Source organism: Ambystoma mexicanum, chromosome 2p (genome assembly GCF_040938575.1).
Source record: "Ambystoma mexicanum isolate Mex_15411 chromosome 2p, UKY_AmexF1_1, whole genome shotgun sequence".
Taxonomy (NCBI): Eukaryota; Metazoa; Chordata; class Amphibia; order Caudata; family Ambystomatidae; genus Ambystoma; species Ambystoma mexicanum.
In genome coordinates this window covers 54308419-54334165 of record NC_090923.1, presented here as the reverse complement: position 1 = coordinate 54334165, position 25747 = coordinate 54308419, and the positions used below count along the sequence as shown (strand labels likewise).

Genomic DNA, 25747 nt, shown 5'->3' with positions numbered 1-25747 from the left:
CTGAGTCAAACGCAACTCTAAAGTCTATGCATGCTAAGGAAATCGGAATATTAATTTGGGCTGGTTTCTTTAATGCTGTCAAAGTGAAGGTTAATTGAAGTACCTAGACTAGAAACAAACCCAGATTGGTGAGAGTCAGTCAATCTGCTGCTAAAAGCACTTGTTTAGGTCTCTTAAAATCAGACATGTATATCATTTTCCTGGTATTTTTAAAAGTGCCACAAGGTAGTAGTTTGCCGGTAACTTCCCGTCACCTTTTTTAAAAAATTGGTACTAATATCACCCCCTTCCAAGTTTCAGGGATAATCCCCAATTTGGTTATTCTTGTGAACAAAATTTGACCATTGATAAGGATTGGCTTTTAGCAGAGTGCTTGACAGCCCATTGGGTCATGGTGCTCTGGAGGTGCTTTGTTTTTTTTAATAGCTTGATGTCAAGGAGATTAAACTGCACGTGGTGTATTCCAACTGATAATGGGGTTATTACTGTAGAGTAATCATAGTCTGTATAAATGTCAGAATAATATGAGGCCAATCAGCTTCTGAGATAGAATTTAACATCACTGGGTCCATACACTTATTAGGAGCATCATTAAATAGTTTCCATATTAAGGAACATGATTTGGAGAAAAACAATGTCAGCATACATTAATTTGATTGTTTTAACTTTATCTTGTGTTTGACAAAATTTCAATATTTTGTCCGCAGAATTCTTGATAGCAGATGAGGATTTTCTCAGACAGATGTTTGTGAACATGCGCAAACCTCATGTACAGCCAAAAATAACATTAATGCAAGAGTATATTCAGGATCATCTTCAATAACTGCTCCATCCTCCTCACTTCTAAGTTTTGTTATTAAGGTCTTAAGTCTGGGGACAGTCCACTTAATTCTATTGTGTCCTTGTGACACATGGATCTCTTGATTGTAGTACTGAAGCGGTGGAACAGATGCTCTCTCCTATAAAATGTTAGGGATGTTATGATCACTGTCATTATTGTCGACTACTTTAAAGTTGAAGACAGCAGTCACGTTAAGCGACCCAAACACAGTCTAGGATAGATGAGCTTTTCTCTCTTTTCCAGGTGCGTCATCTGTGTAGGTGCCATTCAACATAGTTACATTTCTTTCTTCCTTCCTGTTTAGGCCTCTCTTTTTACCTTTACCAAGTTTTTTGTTCGAAGCATGAAACATTTAAATCCCCTACTAAAAGAACTATGTACCTACCCTCTTCAGAGGCAATCATATCAAGCAATCAAGTAACATACATGAAACATTCTTTGTCCGTTAATAGGGCAGGATTCCAGTAGATATTTACCATGGCAATTTGAGAAACCATAGCACCACCTGCATCACTAAATCGGGAGGCCCATAGTGACCATCTTCCATTCAGTTCTTTTTTTAAGGCAAGCATAAGGTCAGCCATTGGTCTTCCCCTCGCCTGCTAAAGCCTTTGGTGCCAAGGGCAAGGTATCTCGTCCTTGGGATTACCTCCCTGTTGCCAAGGACGAGATACCTCGTCCTTTTCGGCACTTCGTTTTGTGTGATCCCTGCCCGGGTGTTGGATTACCTTCAGTTTCACGCCGGCGTGCGTAATGCATGCCAACATGAAAATGAAAGTATTTTCATTGCGGCAGCCGTTTTCGACTGCAGCAGTGAAACGAGAAGTCGAGTGTCCACCTTTCTCTGCCTCGATCTCCGGCTGTATTTCGAGGCAACAACACCTTGTATGAAAGCATTGCTGGTCACGGATCGGGCGCAGAGCGCTCGATCCGTGGCCAGCAATGCCACTGGACCACCAGGGATCAATTTCTGAAGCGGGGGATGATGGGGACTGCTTACTAGGTAAGAAGCTCCACACCCCCCCCCTCCCACCGAGGCCCCAAATCATGGGACCAGAGGTATGAAGACCCCTGGGGGCAGATGGGTGATCAGTTTGTAAAGAACAAGTTACTTTCTTACCAGGTAACGTTCTTTCGATGGGATGGTCCGACGACGTATTCCATATACATGACATGTAATCACCACAGCTGTGCTGCTTCTGAAACTTTTTTCGGCGTCTGCGTCCTGCGTCGATGCGCCGTCGTCGAGGACCTCCTCCGACGTCCGACGTCATCCGATGTGATAAGTAGGACGCACGACGCCCGTAGCCTCAGTTGTAGTTTTTTCCCCCAGAACGTGTGACATTAGTCAACTGCCAGTCAGACACAAAGCCTTGCGGAACGTAAGCTGCAATCGCAAAAGAAATTCGGCAGCGGGGAAGGCAGGGCTGGAGCGATATGGAATACGTCGTCGGACCATCCCATCGAAAGAACGTTACCAGGTAAGAGTGTAACTTGTTCTTCGAGGGGATTGGGTCCTCCGACGTATTCCATATCTATGACAGACTCCCAAAGCAGTACCAGAGCAAGGAGGAGGGAATGAATTTAGAATCAAAATTTAGAATAGCCAATCAAATAGATGGAATCGAGGGAATAGTGACGTACAAATGTATGTACTGAAGCCCAGGTGGCTGCATCACAGATGTTGCGAATAGGAACACCCCTCTGCAGGTCAGTAGATGCAGCCACACCCCTGGTAGAATGGGCCCGCAAGCCAGCCGGTGGGCCCTTACCCGCCAAGCGGTAACACTCCGAGATGGCTAAAATAATCCAGCGAGACAAAGTCCGTTTCGTCACAGCTTGCCCCAAACGCTTTCCAGCGTAACCAATAAAGAGTTGATCGTCCACTCTGACCCGGGACATGCGTGAAACATGAAAGCTTAAAGCTCTCCTAGGATCAAGCCTATGGAGCCTCTCCTCTTCCTTACCAGGATGCGGAGGAGGATAGAATGCCGGAAAGAACAACCTTCTGGGCCAAATGAAATTCCGTCACTACCTTCGGAAGAAAAGAAGGACGAACTCTAAGGACAACCCTGTCCTTGTGAAATACAGTGAAGGGAGGCTTAACTGAAAGTGCCTGTAACTCACTCACTCTGCGAGCGTAAGTAACCGCAACTAAAAACACAGTTTGAGTTAACAGCCTCAAAGGGCAAGAATGTAAAGGCTCCAACGGAGCACCCATAAGAAACTTAAGAACAAGGTTTAAATCCCAACCGGGCACCAGGAAAGATGACGGAGGGAACACATTAGTGAGCCCTTTCAGAAACTGTGAAATTAAAGGGATTTTAAAGTAAGAACACTCTTCAGACGAGCGCTTAAAGATGGACAGCGCCGCCAGGTAACCTTTAATGGTACCCACTTGCAAGCCCCTGTGGGCCAAAGAAAGTAAAAAGGACAGAACCATGGGGATGTCACATGCAAAAGGATCCACATTCTGAACTCTGCACCAGTCGCAGAACTTACGCCAACGGCAACGGTACAGAGACTTTGTTGCTGGCCTTCGGGCCGAAAGCAACACCTCCATCACGTCTTCAGGGAGGTCCCAATCCTTATAGCTCAACCTTTCAGAAGCCAAGCGTGAAGGTTGAGGGATCTGACCTCTGGATGGAGAACCTGACCCCCTCCCGTGAGAGCAGATCGTCTCGGTAGGGAAGACGACGTGGAGGGCAGATGGACAAGTCGAGAAGGTCCGGGTACCACGTCCTCCAAGCCCACGCCGGAGCAATGAGGATCATCCGGGAACCGAACTTCCGTAACCTCCGCAGCACTTGCGGGATGACAGGGACTGGAGGAAACGCGTACAGCAGCGGGAATGACCACTCCACCACAAACGCGTCTCCTAAGGCTCCTTTTGGAGGAAATTCCCGCGAGCAAAACCTTTCGCACTTCCGGTTGACACTGGAGGCGAAGAGATCCACTTGAGGGGTCCCCCAAAGGGCGAAGATCTCCAGGAGAATCTCCTGAGCCAACTTCCACTCGAGAGATCGCGCTCGGCCTGCTCAGAGCGTCAGCCGTCACGTTTTCGTCTCCGGCCAGATGAACTGCCGAGATCGAAACTTCCTGCTGGATGGCCCAGAACTCGAGCTGCATCGCCTCCCTGCACAGAGGAAGTGACCCTGCCCCCCCCCTTTTTGTTGAGGTAGTGCATGGCCACTGTGTTGTCCGTCAGGATCAGGACACTTTCCTCGCACAGTCGGCAGAAAAGCCTTCAGGGCTAGCCCGACGGCCCTCAGCTCCAACAGATTGATATGGAGTCTGGACTCCGACGGAGACCAACGACCGCTGACTGTCAGCCCGTTGGCATGAGCTCCCCATCCCGTGAGGAATGCATCCGTCACGATCGTCACCTCCGGCCAGGGAAGCCAAAATGGAGCCCCCTTCATCAAGTTGCCTTCGACGGCCCACCACAGAAGGTCCCGGGCGACCGAGGGCGGCACCCGAACCGGGTCCGACATCCTGCCGGAGGACTGCGACCATTGCATCTTGAGTGCCCACTGCAAAGATCTCATCCGCAGGCGAGCCTCTGGCACCAGAAGAATGCAGGATGCCATGAGGCCGAGCAACCTCACATGCTGAAACTTGTGCACCATCTGCTGAATGTGAAGAGCCCTCACCTGGGGAGGAAAACATTGCCCCAGGGAAGTGTCGAGCACTGCTCCGATGTACTGGAGCCGCTGTGTTGGCGTCAAATGGGACTTCTTTAAATTGAGGGAGAAGCCCAGCCTGTGAAGGGAGTGGCAGGTGACGGACAGATGATCCAGAACTTGCTCGGGAGAGCTCCCCCTGATCAACCAATCGTCCAGGTAGGGGTAGACGTGAATCCCCCCCTTGCCTGAGATGCACTGCCACCACCACCATGAGCTTGGTGAAAACCCTCGGGGCAGAGGTCAATCCGAACGGCAGGACCCGAAACTGAAAGCGCGAGTCGCCAACCGCGAACCTCAGGTACTTCTTGTGCTTGGGATGGATCGGCACATGGAAGTAAGACTCCTTGAGGTCGAGTGACACCAACCAGTCCTGAAGCTGAAGGGCCTGGAGGACTTGAGAGAGTAATAATCTTGCACTTGTCCTTCCTGAGGAGTTTGTTCAAACCGTGCAAGTCCATGATGGGTCTCAATCCCCAGTCTTTCTTCAAAATCAAAAAATAAGGGTAATACCATCCCTTGTTCCTCTCCGCTACAGGCCCCAGTTCTATGGCGCCTTTCTCCAGCAGGGCTTGAATTTCCTGCACAAGGAGCGGATCCGGACTCTGCAAAGAGGTTCCCCGGTGGATTGTCACGAGGCCTGTGCCGAAAGGGAAGACAGTAGCCGTGGGTTATGATCTCCAGAACCCACACATCTGAAGTAATGGCTTGCCACTCTACAAGATGCTGCGCCAGCCTTCCCCCAACCGGCGAACCATGGGACATGGCCTCATGACTGAGTGGGAGCGGCTGCGGTGTTACCTGAGGGCAAAGAGGCAACTGCCCGAGTGGCCTTGGCACCACGGGTACCCTGTCGTCCACCTCTGGTACCCCTGCGTTGGCCTCTTTGACTGCCAGCTCCTCTAGCTTTACTGAAGGACGAGTAATAGCGAAAGGAACCACCCCTCCACTGCTGTCCCCTAGGACGAAAAGGCGGAGGTTGGCGAACTGCAGCGCCCAACGACTTCGCTGCAGCTTTTGAGGTCTGCAACCTCTCAAGGCTCTCGTCAGCCTTGCTGCCAAAAAGGTGTTCACCGTCAAAGGGCATGTTGAGGAGCCGGGACTGCACATCTTATCACGGTGCTCGCCACCATGGACCTACTGACGCATTCAGCTAAGTCCAAACCCGACTGAACGGACTCACACATGGCATCCTTACCATCCTGGACCATATCAAGGAAACCATCCCGTTCGTCCCCTTCGGGAATATGTTCAGCTGCTAACGCAACACAGTTCCACAGAGTGTGTGTGTGAAACGAGACAAGGCACAAATGGAGTTGGCCGCCTGAAGCGCCATACCACCAGAAGAAAACACTTTCTTCGCCCAGCCATCAAAACGTTTGTCGTCCCTATCAGGAGGGATGGTAAGATACAACGCCTGCTTTGCCAGGGCCGCGGCTGCCTGCACCACCAAACTCTCCGGAGTGGGGTGCCTGGTCAAGTAGCAGGGGTCGCTACTGGCTGGACGGTATTTTCGCGACAAGGATCTGCCCACCGCCGGGAGACTCTCCGGAGCAGTCCAAGCCGCCGCCACCCTTCTCTGTAAAGCCATATGGAACGGCAGTACCGGGTCAGTTGGGGGACCAACATCAAGGGTGTCCGTCAGATCATCCTGCACAAACTCCCCTGGGGGAGCAGACCATCCCAAGTACTCAGAAACCCTAGCCATAAGGCGCCGGTACGAGGAATCGGCATGAGAGCCAGGCTCAGGCCTACAAAACTCCACCTCCGGAGAGGTGTCCAGTCCACTGGCATCATGCAGTGACTGCCTCAAATCGTCAAACTGACTATGGCCCGAGACAATTTCATCTGGAACCCGACTAGGAACCAGGCCATCAGAATCCTCATCCGCCTCTGAAATATATTCCAGGTGGTGAAAAGAAGGCACCCGAGAGTGCTTGCTCTTAACCAGAGCCTTCCTAGGGGGTTCCCCCGTGCCACGGGGTACCTCCGACACAAAAGGCGTTGAGCGAATCGGCGCAGAGGAAATCGGCGTCGACGTCAGATGCAGCGCCGCCAGCATCGGCGGCGTCGACACAGCCCTCGAAGCCGGAGCCCCAAGCGTGTCCCTCGACGACTTCGACGACTTCCTCGGAGCCTGAGCCTCAAGAAAGCCTGTCGACGCCTCAGACGTCGATGTCTTCCTCGAAGACCTCACAGGTGCACACGGTCTCGAACGCGTCGAGGACCGGGACCTGGAACGGGTACGTCGAGAACGAGTCTCCTTGTCCGAACGGGACCTCTCCCATGACTCGTGCCGACCACTCTTGCGAGCGGTGTCTCTCGACCTCTCACGACCGACCCCACTCGGGGGCGCGGACGGCTTAGTACCCTGCGACTCAAGAATCGCCAGCATTTTCTTCCCGAAGGAAGCCCATTCCTCTGGCGTCGCATGGCTGGTGGGGTAAGCGACGTGCTGGGCAGAGTCCTCCAAAGAGGACCTGGAAGACGACCGGTGTCGGCGCTTCCGAGAATGCCTCGAAGAGGGGGAGGAGTGGCGAGACCGACTCCTAGAAGGAGACCCACGAGACTTCCGACGATGACGCGGAGAGTCACCCCTCGAATCATCCGTCGAAAGCCCCGCAGACTTCGACTTCCGGGGCTTGGACACCCGACCTACCGACAACTTCTTCTTACGTTCGCGTAAGGCTTTGGACGTGAGCGACTGTCAGTCGATACAGTCATCCGTGTCGTGGGCCTCCGAGGCACCAGAGGCAGGCGTTGTGCGAGTCCGTCACCGACATATTGGACCCACACTCCCTGCACTTCTTGAAACCCGGACGCGGGGTCGAAGACGAAGTAGAAGACATCTTTACACGAAGGATTTTCACAAAACGAACAGGTTCGAAGAACATAACTCCAAAGAGTCGAGGCGTTAACCGAGATTCACGAAGCAACACGTTCGCGGAAAAAACGGAACTGAGGCTACGGGCGTCGTGCGTCCTACTTATCACATCGGATGACTTTGGACGAGGTCCTCGACGACGGCGCATCGACGACGGGTCATCGACGCAGGACGCAGAAAAAAGTTTCCAAAGCAGCACAGCTGTGGTGATTACATGTCATAGATATGGAATATGTCAGAGGACCCAATCCCCTCGAAACCAGATTGTATGGAGAAGCCTGGTTTGGTATCATTAGAGAATCAATGCCTATTGTTAGAAAATCATTACCCATTTAGGGATCAGTTATCCATCATTCATACTGATTAGTAGCGACATTAGACTATCCACATATATGTAGCCATTTGTATTTGCTATAGAATGAGGCCCGTTATATTTGACGTGCCTTGCTAGTGCCATTTAGAGACACATGTTATATTTGTAGACACATGTAGAGATATGTTATGTATTATGTATGCATGTAGAGACAACACGCATGAGTGTGCACGTAGAATATGCATTGAGAGACTATAGATAGCGCTTGGGTTTGCGAGAGAAAGAGTAAACGGTAGACAGAGCATGCAGCTGGCTCCTAAGCCATCCTGAATGAGACACACAGAAGAACCGCAGAAGTTGTTACAAGTTAGTGTGAACGAGGAATGCGTAAAACAGTTTCTTAGCAGACAGAGATTAGACGTGACTTTTGCCTTATTAGAGACACAGAAGGGCATGGTATTATCAGGCCCTGGGATTGGTGCTTCACAGACAGTGATGGTGGGGGTCGTGCATGAGAGGAGCTTTGCACAGAGACATGCAAGGATAGAGGGATTTGAACGGAGGAATATGGAGAGAGATGGATGGTATGGTAACAGAAGCACTGATATATATGGTATAGATATGATGACCAATGTCATGATGACCAGAACACGCACTGTTTGAAATGTACATGACATGCATCACAGACTTTTAGTCACTGCTCAGATACAGAGAGGCATTTTAACTTAGACAGACATGTAACCTTGGATATGTATATGTCATTGAACAGTATAATGTGAGTTGAGGCTTTGGGAGTTTCTAGTTGTTGGAGATCTGTCAGGTTTTCACATTCTGTACCTCACATTGGCAAGATTCCTATGAGAAAAGAGTGTTGCAAATATTATTTCAGGAAAGTAGGAAAGGATTGGTGGTTTAAATATTAATAAGATTCTGTTTAGAGAGTAGAACAACTCCTGTTTTTAGTTCTATTTTTTCCCTTGACTAACTTTCATTTAGAAAGATGAAAATTCCCCAAGCCAAGATGGTGGAACACTTTCTCAGCAGTGATAGGTGTAGTTTATAGCAGGCATCATTGTGATGTCATTTAGAATGCACCGGCTTTTCCAGAGGAGCATAGTTTAATTATGTATTATGTACTTGAAGAAGGTGGTCCTAGTTCTTTGAATAGACCATATATATTGAATTTATTTAATGAAATCACTGAACTTTGCCTGATAACATCCGCGGATATACAACTTGTGGACTTCATTCATAATCTGAGATATGATTATGTAAGGCTGATTAGAGCGCTTCTCTTAAAGGAGGTAGGCTCCTTACAGAGGAGAGGCTTCGATGTTATACCTTACAATAATTCTGTCAACTCTAAGCTGCCAATGTACAATGGAACTCCTGAGATTAGAACATCTGAATTACCTCTAATACAAAATGAAGGGATGGTGGCTATCAATGAAGCGAAGTCCTGTTTAAAGGACATGCAAGAGTGGCGTTGGCTTGCACTGTCCTTACGAGAATCCATTGCATAACTGAAATCGGTCCCTAAACCACTTTAGCACGAGGTCTTATTTCCAAGTTGTATCATGGAATACAAGGGGATATAAACATCTTTTGTTATACACTGTGCAATGTGTGAAATTTAATGAATATGACTTTGTGTTGTTGCAAGAAACCTGGGTCACCTCTGGCTTGTACATTGATGGTTTTAATAACCTAGGATTAGCTGCAAAAAAAAAAAAGATAGAGGTAGACCAAGTGGTGGTTTGCTGCTGGCTTATAGAATTGATACGTGTATTAAACTTCTGGATAGTTCTTTTGTACTGGATTGTGCCATAAGAGCTAGTTTTGAATTGATAAGAGAGGCTGGAATTGCTCATTTGTTGATGTTCAACGTATATTGGAATACATGTAATGAGAATAGATGTGAACTACAGGAGTTTTTTGTCTATCTAAATGAAGTGATATGCAACTGGCTTGATTCATACCCACAAGGTTTTATTTTGCTTGCGGGGGATCTGAATGCGGATTGTTCACCTACAAAAGCTGAACAGTACCAGATACGTGCCTTTTCATCCAATCTGGATAGTAAAAAAACTAGAGGTTGTCAATGGTTGGATTTTGGAAAGAGTTGGGGCATGGAACCAGTCTACAATATCATGCCTACTTGGGCTGCTCGTGGGTCATGTTCCATACTAGATTATATATTTGTGACCACTCATGAGAAACTGTACTGTAAAAAGCTGGAAGTTATAGATAATTGTAATAGTGATCATGCAATGCTAAAGCTGGAACTCCCTTGGAGTAAGGGTAATAACGAAACCATGTCCTTTCCTATTCAAATTGAAGCATTTAATGATGGCAAACATGTAAAATGGAATCGTGGCAAAATGGAAAAGGTTAACTAAATTTTTCACAGGACTTTGCATATTCAAACTATGAGAAAAAGTTGATCTGCTACTCGGTCGATAAATTTGGTGATTATATTGAAGATATCCTACATTGTAGCAAGGTGCTCAGAAGTGATAAGTCAGAATCAATTAAAGTGCACACACATACATTTGCTGAGACTGTAAAAAAAGCAAAGATCACTTTGAGAAAACATCAGAAATATAAAGAGAAAACATATGGGGGAATCAGAGAGGAGTCTAAAAATTAGGCAATGTAAACAAAAATATAAGAACTGGATCAAGAGTATCAAAGGCGGGCTGGCTCAAAAAGATGGAGAGGCAATGTTAAAGACCATGCATGGGAATAATAATACCAGCTTTTCTAAATAAAGACCACAGTAATCAACAGTGTTTACAACTGAACCCCATTGATGCTGGGGTATGGTCTAAGTACTTTGGTTCTTTATATAAGTTTCCGGAATATTGCTTGTGGTCTGAGGTTTTCATAGATGCTGTATGGCAATTGGACACATCCATTCTGAATATCAGAAGCCTAATTAAAAAAAGCGAAGCTTACCTCCACCACGGGTCCCAATCTTTTATCTTTTGCCAACCTAAAAAACAATATTGACCTGTGGTCTAAGATCCTACATTGTTTATTTGTGGACATTTGCCTTAAAAAAAAGATCCCAAATAACTGGAAAGTGTCATATGTTTTGCTTCTATTTAAGAAAGGAGATCGTCTGTGTCCCAAAAATTACCGCCCTATTTCACTTATGAATGTGGAGTCAAAAATCTTTGCTGGTATTTTACATGAAAAACTGAAAATGTGGATTGAGAACAATATCCTTGACTATAGGCAGATTTTCGTAAAGCCATAGGTACTGATGCTGGAGGTCTGCTGATGGTTGAGTTAATGAGTGCGGTCAAACAAAAAGCTATGACGCATTTATATATTGCATCCATGGACCTTAGTTCCACATTTGATCTCGTTGACAGGCCCACTTTATGGAAAACCTTGTCAATGTTAGGCATAGATAAAGACCTGTTAGACATAATTATTCATCTTTATACAGAAACATCAATTAGAGTCAGACTAAACAACAAAGGAAACATGTCTGATATTATTCCCACTGAGAATGGGCATAAACAGGGCTGCAGATTAGCTGCAACACTCTTTAATCTGTATGTGTCTAATGCAGGCAGGTCCTTGGATTCTAGTGGTCTAATTGGACCCAAAATTGGAGGCTCAATTGTTAGGTGGGTGTCATATGCGGATGATTTTTTATTAATGGACTGCACAAAAATCAGCCTGCAAAAGCTCAAATGATTTTGGTTTGTTTATTGAAGAAAGAAAACTGAAAATTAACCCGAGCAAAACCATAATCTTTCACGTGGGCTGCAAAAGTCCAACTCCATTTTTTTTGTATTGGACCTGTAATGGTGCGAAAATCAAAAGCCAATCTGTCCTAATCTGGTTGGGGTATGTTTTTTCCAGTAACTCCAGTAAAGTAATAAAGACCAGACTGATACAAAAAGCAAAAGTAGCTCAACCAAATAAAAGGCATTGAAAGAACATATGGCAAATTTACTCTCGAACCTTACATCTTGTTTTATAGGTTTAAGGTGTTGCCAAGATTGTCCTATGGGTGCGAATTTTTCTCTAAAAACATGGTCCTTTTTACGCGAACTGGAATCTATGATATGGCGAAAAGTTCTATACTATGTTCCAAATTGTATTCCTTTAGAGCTAATAAGATACGAACTTGGTCTACGATCACTCAATAGTATCATGTTTAATAGAAAATTGGCTCTATTACGAAAATGTTTGGTAGCTGAAAATGGCACAATTTATGCTCATCTGAAACATGCGTCAAATGGAAATTTTATGCTTAATCTAAAAGAGGACTGTGAGAAGAAACTTCTTGATTTGGGTCTATCGGTAAATACACTTAGTTTCCACACAAAGTGAAGGAGGTTGTTAAAGCATTTGATTGGTTGGAAAACAATGTAGTTCTGCTAAATTCGAAGCTATACACTGAAAGTGTCATATTGGAAATTCTGTCCTTACCTGGAAACATATCTGAAAAAATATCCTTCAAGAGAATTTCAAAACTATTACATGCGATTCAGATTTAACGTTTTAAGCACAAATGAGATTCTCTTTATTCGGGGGTTGAGCTCCTGTGGGACAGAAGTTTGTCGGTTCTGTAAATCAAAAGACGTAGGTGAATCCCTAAAACATTTACTACTGGAATGTCCAAATCTTCGAGAAGAGATTGGAAAGCTTTGCACATTTTGTCTATAATACAGCCGGGGTGGATAGAAATAAACTGTGGTGTGAAATGCTTCATGGTTCTTGTATCGCCTTGAAAATAAAAGTCAACGAATTTTTGAAAAACATTTGTAGGTTGACATATACCTTTGGTGCCTAAATGGATGATGCAGAATGTGTTATAATTTAAAAAGGTCAATGAGCTTGCAAGGTGGTTATATATTTTGGATTGGAGTAGGTTATTTCTGTATGTTGTATTTTAATGAAATTGAAATGTATAAATAATGTATTGTGAAATTGTGAATTTTTTTTTTCTTTAATGAAATCTGTTTTCTGTACATTGTGATATCTGTGTTTATTGAAATCTGTTGTTTTTTTGTATATATTTCTCTTTGTAAAGGTTTGAATAAACCAAAACAAATAAATAATAATAAAAAAAATGAATGTTTCCAATAATTATCAACTACCTTTCATTAAGGTTTTCACCAGAGTAGGTCATGCTTTAGTTTTCTCCAATGAATAAAGTTATAGTTTTCACTACAATATAGTAGAGAACTTATTTTTTAGTATAAATCCCTCTCGGAATTTAATTTAGTAGTTCCCAGTTATAGTGAGAGAAGATCTACAGATGAAAGAAGATTCCAAGAAGCTTTGGTTGGCTGAGTGGCAGATTTTTTCAAGTTCAAGACGAAGCTAAGTGAAATTCTGAAAGTTTCAGTGTTTCTTAAAAAACCAAAGTACTCTGTATTTTTGTTATTGGAACTATATCTGTTTTAATATATATATTTTTATTTTTGAAGGTCCAGTTTAACACCTTACTCGAGAAAATTTGGATGAGTCAATTAAATGTGTGTATTCGTTTTTGCTTAGTTGTTTAATTGCTAACATATCTTATAACAATACTAACCTTTTATATTACGAGCGCGAGACTGTAGCTATTGTGCCTGCGTATTGTTTATTTTTGACCGCATGCTTAATAGAAAACGACCCTATTGCGTCGCTTGAACGACATGGCCATTTTGGAATTGCGTCGTACGTCGCAGCCATTTTGGGATTTTCTTTGTGCTTGTGTCGCGGCTATCTTTTGGATTGCTGAACATTTTGAATCTTGGTCACGCTTCGCACATGTGACTTGAAAACTTTACAGATTTTTTATATTGAATGATTATTTCACAAATTAAATTCCTGCAGACTTCATGGTGAAATTTATCTTCAGCAAGACCCACACCAGGTATTTAATATTAAGCATTTCTTATATGAGGAAGTTGTTAACAGAAAAGATAGTAATTATTTGGGTATTATTTCCAGAACAATATTAATAACAAGGAATAAGAATTCAGTGAAGAAACGAAGTTAATAATAAGTCCTTCCTTGGAATAATATTTAAAGTTGGGTCAAGAAAAGACAATTACAGAAGTCTCCTGTTTATGAGAAAAAGACAGAAGGAATTAGCCTATTAGCTATTAAGCATATGCTTCAGGTAATGGGAACAGAGTTATACGTTTTTTAGAATAGATATTGAGAGTTAGCTTAATATTAAAAAAGATTGCCTTTTCATTTTTAGGTTCTCTATTGCTAAATACCAGAGACATTCCTGTGAAGACAAACAGAAGTGCCAGAAGCAAGAGTTCCTGGGTTTTTTTGTTTATCCATTCCCCTTTCCCCTTGGGTTTGCCTGGCCAATAGTTTTATGTAAAAGGATTGTTAAGCAGGCAGGCTTTGGGGGCTAGGTGGGCCAGCTTCACTCCTGCAGGATTCAACTCTTCAGTTCCATTGACAATCTAGTTCTGAGATACTAGTTGTTGGAGATGGAGTTTTGGATGGAGCTGCTCGGAGAGATTGAGAGATCGAGAGGAGAGATGACTTGGAGAGGCATTTGGGAGTGATTGGATGTACTTCGAGAAGTGTTTTGGGTGCAGCAGAATCGGATGGCTTTGGCTGATATGCAGAAGGGGAAGCATTCTGAGGAGAGCTGATCAGATAGATCTGGCAGAGAGAAAGGCCAAGGAGAGGCCCTGACTTGCTGGTTGCAGAGTTAGCTGGAGAGGAGAGTCAGAGCAATACAGAGCAAGAGAGGAGTATCGATCTGAATGAGACACGTGCATGGGGTATTAGGACAGACTCCCAAAGAGCTTTGGCTGACATGATAGATGGGGTAATCAGACAGGTATGGTCTTAGAGAGAGAGTATGAAGTGTGGTGTGGAATGGAGAGGAATGGTGTGGATTGGAGTTGCTAGTAGATTGCTTGCATCAGAAGCCTCTAAGGCTTATTGCATTCCATTGTATATTTGCACCAAATCATAGAGGGTGCAAATTCGAGATGTGCATTATAGTAGTGTTTGCATCATGCATTGTTGTGTATGAATAAAAGTGTTTCTATTGTTGAATCGATTCATGTGTTTTCTTTGTGTCTTATGTTAGTGTGTCCATAGGAGTAACTTAGGAGTAAAACAGTGCACAAAGGCCCCCGAGATAGAAGAGCGCGGGGGTGGGGGGGCATAGTGATCCACACCCCCCTAGGAGTTTTATCTGTATATGACACGGTGCCTCCAGGGAAGGTGAAATATATATCCCTCGAACCAAACACGGATGGGGGGGGGGCACTAGCCACCAGGTTTGTTTTTTTATATGAAAAGGGTGGTAGTCCTCTCCCTCCCACCCCAAGTGGAAAGGGGGGGGGAACCCCTTGTAGCCCTGCCTGGGGGCAGAAATCTGCCCCCAGGCAGGAGTACATGAGGTCCCCCTCTCCCCGATCCAACTGAAGGTGGCAGGGGGTGGAGGGCCACCAGAAAGTGTGGGCAGGCCCCCCAAAGGATGGGGCCTGCAGGTTAGGCCCCCCCCCCCGGGGAATATTGCCCCCATTATGCCCCTAGGGAATGGGAGAAAAAAAAACACCAGGGATTTTTTTTAATGGAAAGGGGTGTCCCTTCCCTTCCCACCCCCACCCAAACTGGACTGGGGTCATGTCATGCAGCCCTCCCTGGGGGCGGGGCATTTAACCCCAGTGAGGGCTGCATGAGATGCACCCCCCTATTTGCCCCCCGGGAGGGCTGAATGAGATGCCCCCCCCCCTGCATTTGGTGTGGGGCAGGGCCACCTCCCTTTACATTAGAAAATTCCCGGGTGGTTTAGGGTGCCTCTCAGCCCCCCCCCCGTAAAGTGCAGCCTACCATTTTAAATTGTTTTCTTTTTTTACCAAACTTCCATTGGCACAGATGGGCACTTTGGTGTAACCAATCTGCCGCCAGGGTGCCCAAACCTTACTGCGCCACCCACTGGGGGGCCTGTCCCAGGTTTTTTGTTGGCCCCCTCCCACTCACCCCAAATGGAGGGCACCTCATGCAGCCGCTCATAGGAGCCCCAGGGAGGCCTGCATGAGGTGCCCCCCCCTCCGTTTGGGGTGGGGCAGAGAGGGCCACCACAAAATGTCAGACAGGCCCCTTAATGGGTGGAGGGAGTAGGTTTTGGCCCCCTGGGGGCAGAAGGTCCATCTGCGCCAAGGGGAGTTGGGTAAACAAAGGAAAAAAGTGAAAATGGTAGACAGCATTTTAGGGGGGGCTGTGGGACACCCCAAAGAGCCAGGGAATTTTGCAATGAGAAGGGGTGGTGGCCCTCCTCCCCCCCACCCAAAATGGAGTGGGGGCCATGTCATGCATCCCTCCCTGGAGGCCGATATCTGCTCCCAAGAAGGGCCACCTGACCCCAGGGAGGAGTGCATGACAGGCCCCCCCCTTATCTGCCCCCAGGGAGGGTTACATGAGATGGCCCACCCCTCCGTTTGGGGTGAGGGTGGAGAGGTGCACCCCCTTTATATTACAAAATTCCATGTCAGTTTAGGGTGTCCCTCAGCCCCCCCTAAAGTGCAGCCTACCATTTTCAATGTTTTCCTTTGATTATCAAACTTCCCTTGGCACAGATGAGCACATTAGTGTGCCAATCTGCCCCCAGGGTGCCCAAACCCTACTGCCCCATCCATTGGGGGGCCAGTCTGATGTTTTTGGGTGGGCCCCTCTCCCACTCGAGGCACGTTGGAAAAGCAATCCTACGGAAGCTAACAAAGCCTTAGCTACTTTAAATTACAAAGAAGCCATACTCCTGGCCAAAAAAAGAGACTTACAATAAACACATTGAACTTGCCCAATCTAATACTAAGGAGTTATTCAGAATCTTAAAGGAATTGGAATCCCCTGCCACCCCCCTGACACCTGTTCCAAAAACAGCACCTGGTGTGCCAATATCCAACAAGCCTTCCTTGGAAAAATGGTCACCCTCCAAACCAAACTTAATGGCAAAAAGAATAGCCTGCTGCCCAGTCCGCAACACTTAACCCCCCCCAGGTTAATACCAATTCCAATACCGAATCCCCCAAACCTTTCAGCTTCTCACCCCTCTCCACCATCATTGAAGTTGAACATATCAATAACCTCAAACCCTCTAACTGTCAGGGGGACTCATGCCCTGCTGCCATTATCAAGGAAGCTGCACACAATCTAGCTCCTTTCATCACCACACTCAAACTCCTCTTTTAGCACTGGGATTGTACCCGACAATATCAAAGATGATTGGGCTATTCCCCCTCCTGAAAAAACCCACCTAGGATGCCAACATACCCACTATCGACCGATCACTACGGTCCCTTTCCTCTTAAAAATTCTTGATCGTGCTGCATACCTACAAATCCAAGATTACCTGGAAACCAATAATCTCCTGGGTCTAAGGCGGTTTCCGCCCACAGTAAGGCCCTGAAACGTCCCTCCTAGACCTTAAAACACAGATTGAAGACTTAGAAGATAAGGGCAAACTGGGCCTCCTACTTTTTAGATCGCTCTGCGGCTTTTCGATCTAGTAAATCATCAAATCCTTTGCCGCCACCTTAAAACTGCCGCCCACTTCTCGGACAAAGCTACATTCTGGATCTCCTCCTTCCTGGAAAACAGATCTATGAGGGTGTTCTCCCCCCACTGCCACTGCTGAACCTTCTCCAGTTACTCGCGGAGTCCTACAAGGATCATGTGTATCCCCGACACTCTACAATGTGTTTACAAAACCCCTCTTTGATTTCTTGGACCGTCTGGGTGTTACGTATTTCAACTACGCAGATGACACACAGATACTTATCCCCATCACTGGTAACCACAAAACCGACTCTCTAGCCATTAACGCCATTTATCATGTCACCCAGGCCTGGATGGCCCAGCATGATTTATGCCTCAATGATCAAACGACAGAGCTCATTATCCACGGCTCCAACCTACAATTTAGCAAATTTGAATCATCATTCAATTCCTTCACTATTGATGGCAACTCCATCGAAGTGGTGAAGGACACAAACACTTGTTATCTACATCAACTCCACCCTATCACTTTCCAGGCAAACCAATGCAGTATCATCTGCAGCAGCATACACCTGCAAGCTTATCACGGCATGCCGCCCCTTCCTCTCACCAGCCAACTGCACCACACTTGCCAGGACCTTGGTCCTTTCCAAAATTAATTATTGCAATGCCCTATACTTAATGCAATATTAAAAAACTTCAAATCATGGAAAACAACGCCATTAGAGCGGCGCTTAACATCCCCAGGAACCTCCACATTTCCTACACTAGACGGAGTCTTCACTGGCTCTCAGTTTCCCAAAGAGTCTCCCTCAAAGCACTTGCGCTCACTCACAAAAGCCTGGCCAACCAAGCCCCTAGCTACCAGCCAGCAGATTCTCATTACACACCACTACGAGGCCACTCAGAAGTGCCCAAACTAACTGTCTCTCTATCCCGCGCTTTAACCTGCAGAGATCTGGCGGAAGCAGCTTCCCTGTCCTCACAGCAAAACTTTGGAACTCGCTAACCAATCCGCTCAGAGCTGAATCCTTCTTCCTGGCTTTCAAGCGCAAAGCCTCAGCTTGGCTCTCTGCCCAAGACTTGCAATGACTCCTAACCATGTCCCTGCATCACAATAGCAACATCACTATTATATGCGCCTGTACACTGTACATTTCCTGTATAATTCTTGTATATTCTATCTGAATGCACAATCATAATTTTGTATATTCTATCTCAAGGCATTATCTGTACTATAGTGATGCGCCCGGTTGCTCTCGGGCCTGGTGCGCTATATAAATGAAATAAATACAAAAATACAAATACATCAAACTACAAAAAGAAGCTTGCAAAAAGTAATAACAGGAGACTGGCAGAAATTGACTACCAGCCCCTACTGATTCCATATCAGGCGGGGCCCTCTAAACATCAGAAGGGCACACAGCCGGGAACTCATCTCTACGACAAACTGCTCGTGGAGAAACAACGAGGCTTACGGAAACTAAAGCGCCAGGCTACTAGATCTAAATCTGTCCTACTTAAAAAAAAAAAGTGCCAACAGGAATCGAAGAAATGTGTTGTCGCTCAAATCCTATCGAATAACACTCTGCCAACACTACTCGGAGGAAATGTTAAGGAAGGTCACTGGCTGAAACTCCAGAGAAGCCATAGAAAGAGTGATTCAAAAACTAAAGTCCCCCAGAGCTCCAGGCACAGATGGGGTAACAAATATCGACTTAAAAACTACCCAGGTTAATGGGCCTCTTTCATCAGCCTGGTCTTTAAAGAATCAAGTCAAACAAAGACTATACCCAGATCTTGGACCGCTGCGATAGATGTACCAATTTTCAAAAAGGGAGACAGATCTGACCTTTGCAATTTCGCCCGATAGCGTTGTTGGATACCATCAGGGAAATCTATGGCTCACTCTTACTAGAAAGCTTCCAACAATGGGCAAAAAAGTTCTAGCACGCACCCGTTCAAGCCGGTGTCACGAAGAACATTGGAACAATGGTAACCATCATGCTGCTGAGCATCATAAAAAAAGCAAACTACGGGCCCAACAAACCAAGGTCTTAATGGCTTTTGTCGATTTAACACAAGCTTTTGACAAGATCGACCGCAGCCTTCTATGGTCCAAACTGGAAACATGGAAGTGCCCGGAACAAATCCTAGAACCAATCAAAGCACTACACACGGAAACCACAATGAGAGTGAAGCTAAACCAAAACAGTGCCCTGTCAGAAGAAATTGCAATCAAAAAGAGTAAAGCAAGGCTGCCCTCTAGCACCCGCTCTATTCACTGCCTTTCTCAGATATTACAAAGACTCATGCAAAGAACTCAGAACTTTCCCACCAAAAATAGGGGAGTCTATGGTGCCAAGGCTTCTGTACGCAGACGATATCATTCTTCTGGCTCAGACCCCGAGCGTTCTGCAACACCAATTGAACCACCTGGCCAGCTACGTCTTATAAAAACAACCTTGAGATAAATATAGAAGAAAATAAAATAAGATTATGATCCTTGAGGAAAAAAAAAAAAAAAAACAGAACACCTTGGATTCTATACAACACCAAAATTGAAGTCGTCAAAGAGTTAAAGTACCTAGGGGTAATGATAGATGGTACGGGCAACAAGGCAACAATGCAAAGTCATTTATGGGGAAAAAACTTGGAAACTCACCTCCGAAGCGTGAGCTATGGACAGAAAATTTGGGCGTTTCTCACTGATCCCAGTGATAAATATTCTACAAGACCAAAGTGGTACCACTACTGACATACGGAGGAGAAGCTTTCCCCCACAATTCCAGTGGGTTTCTGGGCACAATTGGAAGGATACTTCTTGCGGGAAGTGCTGCGCCTTCGAAAGTCAACTGCTATGCCGGCAATAAGGAGAGAACTAGGACTCCCATCTTTGAAAGCAACAGTAGATTTGAACGAAATTTCGCTATACAGGAAAGTGACTATGACAGACTCAGCATCGCAATACAAGCTGATAAACCAAGAAATACAAAAAGGAGGATGCCAAATGCTATCAGCCTGGGCAGAAAAAAAAAACACCAACTGGAACAAATTTGCAATAAGCACTGAGGAGTCCTTATTCCAAAAGCCGACAAAAGTCAAGAAAACAAATAATGGACAAATGTGACTGGGTAGAAACTCAAGACCGGTCAGATTCCAACAAACTACTAGTCCACCTCCCACGGCATAGCAAAAAACTCAACGAAACCGAATTAGTCATCAGAAGGTTTCCAAACAAAAGACGGAGACAAACATTTTTATGGGCAAAGCTAAACCTCCTTACAACTAATGAAATCCAAGCACTAAAGGGAACTTCCTGCAGACTTTGCAAGGATACCTCCAAAACTGAATCAGTCTGACATCTGCTGACTAAGTGCCCGGAAACATTAGCTTTATGAAAAGCGTATTTAAACCCACTCCTAGAACCATTCTGCCTGGGCAGAAGAGAAACTTGGTGGAACCGTCTAACGAATGGAAAAAAGAAAAAAAAAAAAAAACTAGCTCGACAATCGCGACAGCTAAGATTCTTGAAGCCGCCTTAGCAGAATGCCTCAAAGTAGAACACCAACCAACGACGTCCGAAAAAGACAGATGATAATGCAGATTTTTGAACTATTGGATCAGCTGAAAAACATTTCCAAACCAGCGGGGAATCCACACTTGGACATTTTTTTGTAAAATCAATACATTTGATTAAAAAAAATAAATAAAAAATAAAGTGTTTATTATGCATTCCATGGTTGTGGCGAGTTGCAACATGCTACAGTATTTAGTGTGCGGCAGGAGACGGTGCAGTGAGAAGTTGTGCAGTGTGGACACAGGGTGCAGTGTTTATGTAGTGAGTATGGAAAAGGGTATGGTTGAAGTGCAGCTAATATGTGCTTGGTTAGTGTGCTGTTTGCAGATTTATTGAAGTTGCCCAAATGTTGTGAAGCTGTTGCGGTTAGGATGGCAGTGACAATACTACTCTGCATCAGTTAGAGGGTGGCGACTTGTACGGAATGGGCGTGGAGCACATTTCAGACACAATAGAGCAGCAGAAGTGAGCTGCCATGCGTGTACATTTGGTTTCGCAGGTGAGATCACTGTTAGAACATGGTTACGTTTTTCACGTGTGGTTGGAGATGGTGCAGTGAATAATCATGCAGTGTGGGCACTGGGTGCAGTGTTTGCATACTGTCAGTATGGAAGAGGGTATGGTTAAAGTGTAGCTTATATGTGCATGAATAGTGCACAGTGTGCAGATTGCTTGGAGCAGGGGCAATGTTGTGAACAGTTTGTGGTTAGGTTGGCAGTGACACAATACTCTAAGTGGAAGTGGTTAAGACCATAGTTTGTAAAGCTCCATTGCGGTGCAGAGATTGGGTAGGAGTGCTGGTGCCAGTGGTGCGTATGTGCGCAGTGGTAGCTGGTGACATGCCTGGATGCATTACAGTGCGGGGAATGTTTGCAAGGAACACACCCACTGCAGCAATCCAGGCTTGACGGTGCATGAGGCACAGGGTGGTGATCTTTGGAGAATGGGTGTGAAGCACATTGTAGACATGCTGAAGCAGCACAAGGGAGTTTAAAAGCGTTTGTGTTCCATGGTTGTGGTGATAGTTGCAACAAGCGACAGTATTTGGTGTGCGGTAAGAGATGGTGCAGGGAGAACGTGTCCAGTGTGGCCACAGGGTGCAGTGTGTATATAATGTGAGTATGGAAAAGGGTATGGTTAAAGTGCAGCTTATATGTGCTTGGTTAGTGTGCAGATTTATTGAAGTGGGCCCAATGTTGTGAAGCTGTTGTGCGTAGGTTGCCAACGACACAAGACTTTGTGAATGGCAGTGGGTAGGGTTTTTGCAGGCTGTGGTATGTTTGTGGATTCTGCTAATTGTGACACGGCTTCGTGAAGAGATGGTCTATGGTGTGGGGGAGTTGGGTACAAGTGCCAGTACGCATGTTATGTTTATGCATATTGTTAGCTACCCATATTGTTAGCTACCCATATTGTTAGCTACCCACATGGTTGCATAGTGTTGTGGGTGTGGGCAAGGGCTGCACTGTTGTGTGCATGGCCAAAGGTGTGCTGGGTGCGCCGCAGGATCTTTGGTGATGCTGCAATCGTGCATTTGTCAGCAGATGTTTCAGGTGGAGGGGTTTTGGAATAAAACGGAATGTGCACTGAAAATGTGCAACAGTAAATATGGAGTGGTGCACAGAAATGATAGTGTGCAATGCAGAGGTTTTGTATGTGATAGCTGCATGCACTGTTGATAATTTGACAGCATTCAATGAGGGAGCGCTGCAAAAATGCCACTGCAAAGGGAAGAAGTATTGCGTCTGCTTTACTGGGCCGTGGCCCTCACTAGATGGGAAAGCGCACATGGTACATCCTGCCATTAAGAGCATGCAGGTCATGGAAATGGAATTGTGGGAAATAGGCACTTAGGTGTTCAGGGTGTGGTTGCCAGGAAGGGGTGGTACCATATCTTCCCAATACTGTGTCGTGAGGTTGGTGGAGATGGAGAGGCACAGTGCTTATCGTCAGTGATACCTTTGTGTGCCATCTGCCCAGGTGTTGTGTGCAAAGAGGCATTGCTGGTAATTTCGGATTGGAAGGAGTGGATGCTTCCGGAGCGGTCAGGGTGACTGCAGTTTCGGCGGGATGGTGCAGCTTTGCCGATGTGGCCTCTATCACAAATGTACATTTTGTCGTGGTGCACTATGGAAGCCTACATTTGGGTTACAAGCCGTGTGGATGTTTAATCCCGTCACATGAGGAGGTTGCTGAATGCAGTGATGCAGATTTTTCTTACTGCAAAGGTTGTTTTCTCATGCATAACACCAAGAGGAGTATTGCCCATGCCGGTGCAATTTGTCCCCCGCCAGAGGTTGGAAGGTGTGTTATAAAGAGAAGCATGTGTGAATTTATGCAGACTGCTTGGCATGTTCTCATTAGGTGGCAAAATATGCAGTGGTTCCATAGAAATGGCATTTATTGGAGCGCCATTGGCAATGCCGTTTTCCTTTACACTGTGCACGAAGCATTGACCAGAATGTGGTAAAAATGTGAGGAGAGGCAAACAGAAAAAAAAATGTTGCTCGCACGCAAAAAAACAAAACAAAAACAAAGTATACATCTACGATGGAAGACTCAATCCCCTACCCAGCTTGATATTGCTTCCCCGCCCCCTCCCCCCTCTCACTATCACGAAAAGGTATCGGACTCCAAGGTACTTTCAGGATCACAAGTGCCACATCCTGGGTAGCCATGTGGATGTATGCAGATTGAGAAATTGTGCATACATTTACTGAAGTTTGCAGTGGACGTGCCTTGGAATGGCATGCCACTTGTACTGTAATTGTGTAATGGTACATTTGAAGTGTTGTACAGGAGTGACAGTGTTGGATGATGGCAGCTTTGATGTGATTGGTGGATGCGTGTGACCCTATTTACACATAACCCAATGAGGTAGTGCTGCAGGGAAGATATTGGGAAAGGGAAGAAGGACTGCTCCAGTTTTACAGGGGTGCAGCCCTCAATACTTTGGGAGGTGCACATGCTACAATGTGCCCTTCCCACCATGTTGCCCAATTGACATGGGACTGTGGGGATTGACTAATCAGGTGATTAGGGTGTGCAGCAATAGGAATAAGGACTCCTGCTTAACTCGGGTCCGGCCCTCGCCGTACTTGGGGAACCACACGCTTTCTGCGCTTCTCGCCATGCTGGCCTATGGAAATGGGACTGTAGGGATTGTCCCATCAGGTGCTAAGGGTGTGCGTCACAGGAATGCGCACCAATAGGAAGGACTCCTCCTGCTTCACTGGGGCGCGGACCTTGCGCTAGTTCAGTAACAAATTCTTACTTTGCCTCGTGTACTCAGACTGGTAGAAATGGAGAGACACAGAGTGCTGTTACTGGGCGATACCTTTGTGGTACATTTTCACAGGTATGCCCAGGAAAGAGACTTGCATGGCAATTTCGGATTGGAAGGAGTGGGGGCATTCTGGTGTGCGGCCGATATGTCTGAAATTTCAGTGTGGTCATTGACCTTTGCAAAGAAGTGGTCACTTTTGCACCTTTTCATCTTGTCGTGGTACAGTACGTAGCTCAGCATTTGGGTTACGTGCAGTGTTCACGTGTTGCATCAACTCAAGAAATTGATGAAAGCAGTGAAGCATTTATTTCCCAATGCAAAAATTCTATTCTCATCTATACCACCAAGACGACGGTGGGACTGTTGTAATGCAGTTTGTTCACACCCAGAGGGTGGAAGGTGCATCAATGGAAGCAAGTCTACTTTTTTGTAGATTGCTGCAATGTTCTTCAGCAACAATGACATCATTGATTCCAAAAATGCAGACTTAATCCATGACAAATGGCATTTCTTTCTCCAATATTAGCAATTGTGTTTTGTTGTTCCATCTACAGGATGCGGTGAAGAGCTTATGGTAAGAATGGGCAGAGTGCAGAAAAATTAAAATCTCTATAAAAACCACAAAAAGTGTTTCCTTAAAAGCATCTAAAAAAACAAAACCACAAAAGGCTCTTTCTAGAGCCACCACTACATATGAAATGCGCTGTCCTGGTTGAAATGTATTCCGCCACGCCCGCAATGCACGAAAAGTACACGGACATATAGTTACTTCTGGGATTCCACGTGCCACATCTGGCCCATTTGCAGAATGGCGCACATGGAAATGTGTCTGTGGAAGCTAAAAGATTGTGCTACAAGGCTTCTGGGTGTGGTGTGAGCAAAAATGTGTTGGAAGAGTAACATTTGCAAAATAGTCAATTAAATATTATAGCACTGGATACAATCTTGCTAGCAGGTAATTTCAATAGCTACTGCAAAGGGTGGGCAGGGACTGGGACACATTGTGAATGAAAGCTGTCGACTGCAACTCGGTCCCAATACCCACTGTGTTCCTTTCTTCATGCCTGTGAACAAAGGGCCACTCTACAGGTTGCTATGAACAGTACAATACAACAGCGAATGTACATATGCAATGTCTGATGCACTAGTCGTAACAGCGTGTGCAGTAGCGCTGCCATATGTCTGAATGTCTCAACACGGGTAATGTGTTCTTGCAGATATTGCATGACATGTATAACGCCACAAAACTGCTATTTGCAAGTCTTCAAATAAAGCAATCTGTGCATTAAATCGGAAGTACCGTCACTTGATGGCACGGCATTAGCTGTATCTGTAGCATTCATAGAGAAGAGTACATTTTGCCAAATAGGAATGCTTTTCATGAGGAGACAGTTTCATTAGGGAAAGCAACAAGCCAGTTGTTCAGGCAGCAGCACGCAGCCACAGTACCTTTGCAACCAGCACTGATAATCTTTGAGATCCGAAGATTTTGTTGTTTACTTAGCTGTGCTTACATTTAACTGTCTGAGTAACGAAGCAGCAACAGTGTTCATATTTTCCAGACTCACTACGGACTGTCATATGTGCAGTGCAAACTTTTATGCACCTGTAAAAACCACAGTGAGCAATGGAACTACGTAACCTCACGGTGCTAAGTGCAGAGACAGT

At 45.6% G+C, this 25747-nt stretch overlaps 1 protein-coding gene across 2 annotated transcripts in view; it reads right to left on the bottom strand.

The window, feature by feature from the left end:
- Positions 1 to 25747, bottom strand: part of MTMR14 (myotubularin related protein 14) — an 840209-nt gene that overhangs the window by 713033 nt on the left and 101429 nt on the right. The gene's annotated exons all lie outside the window — the stretch shown is intronic.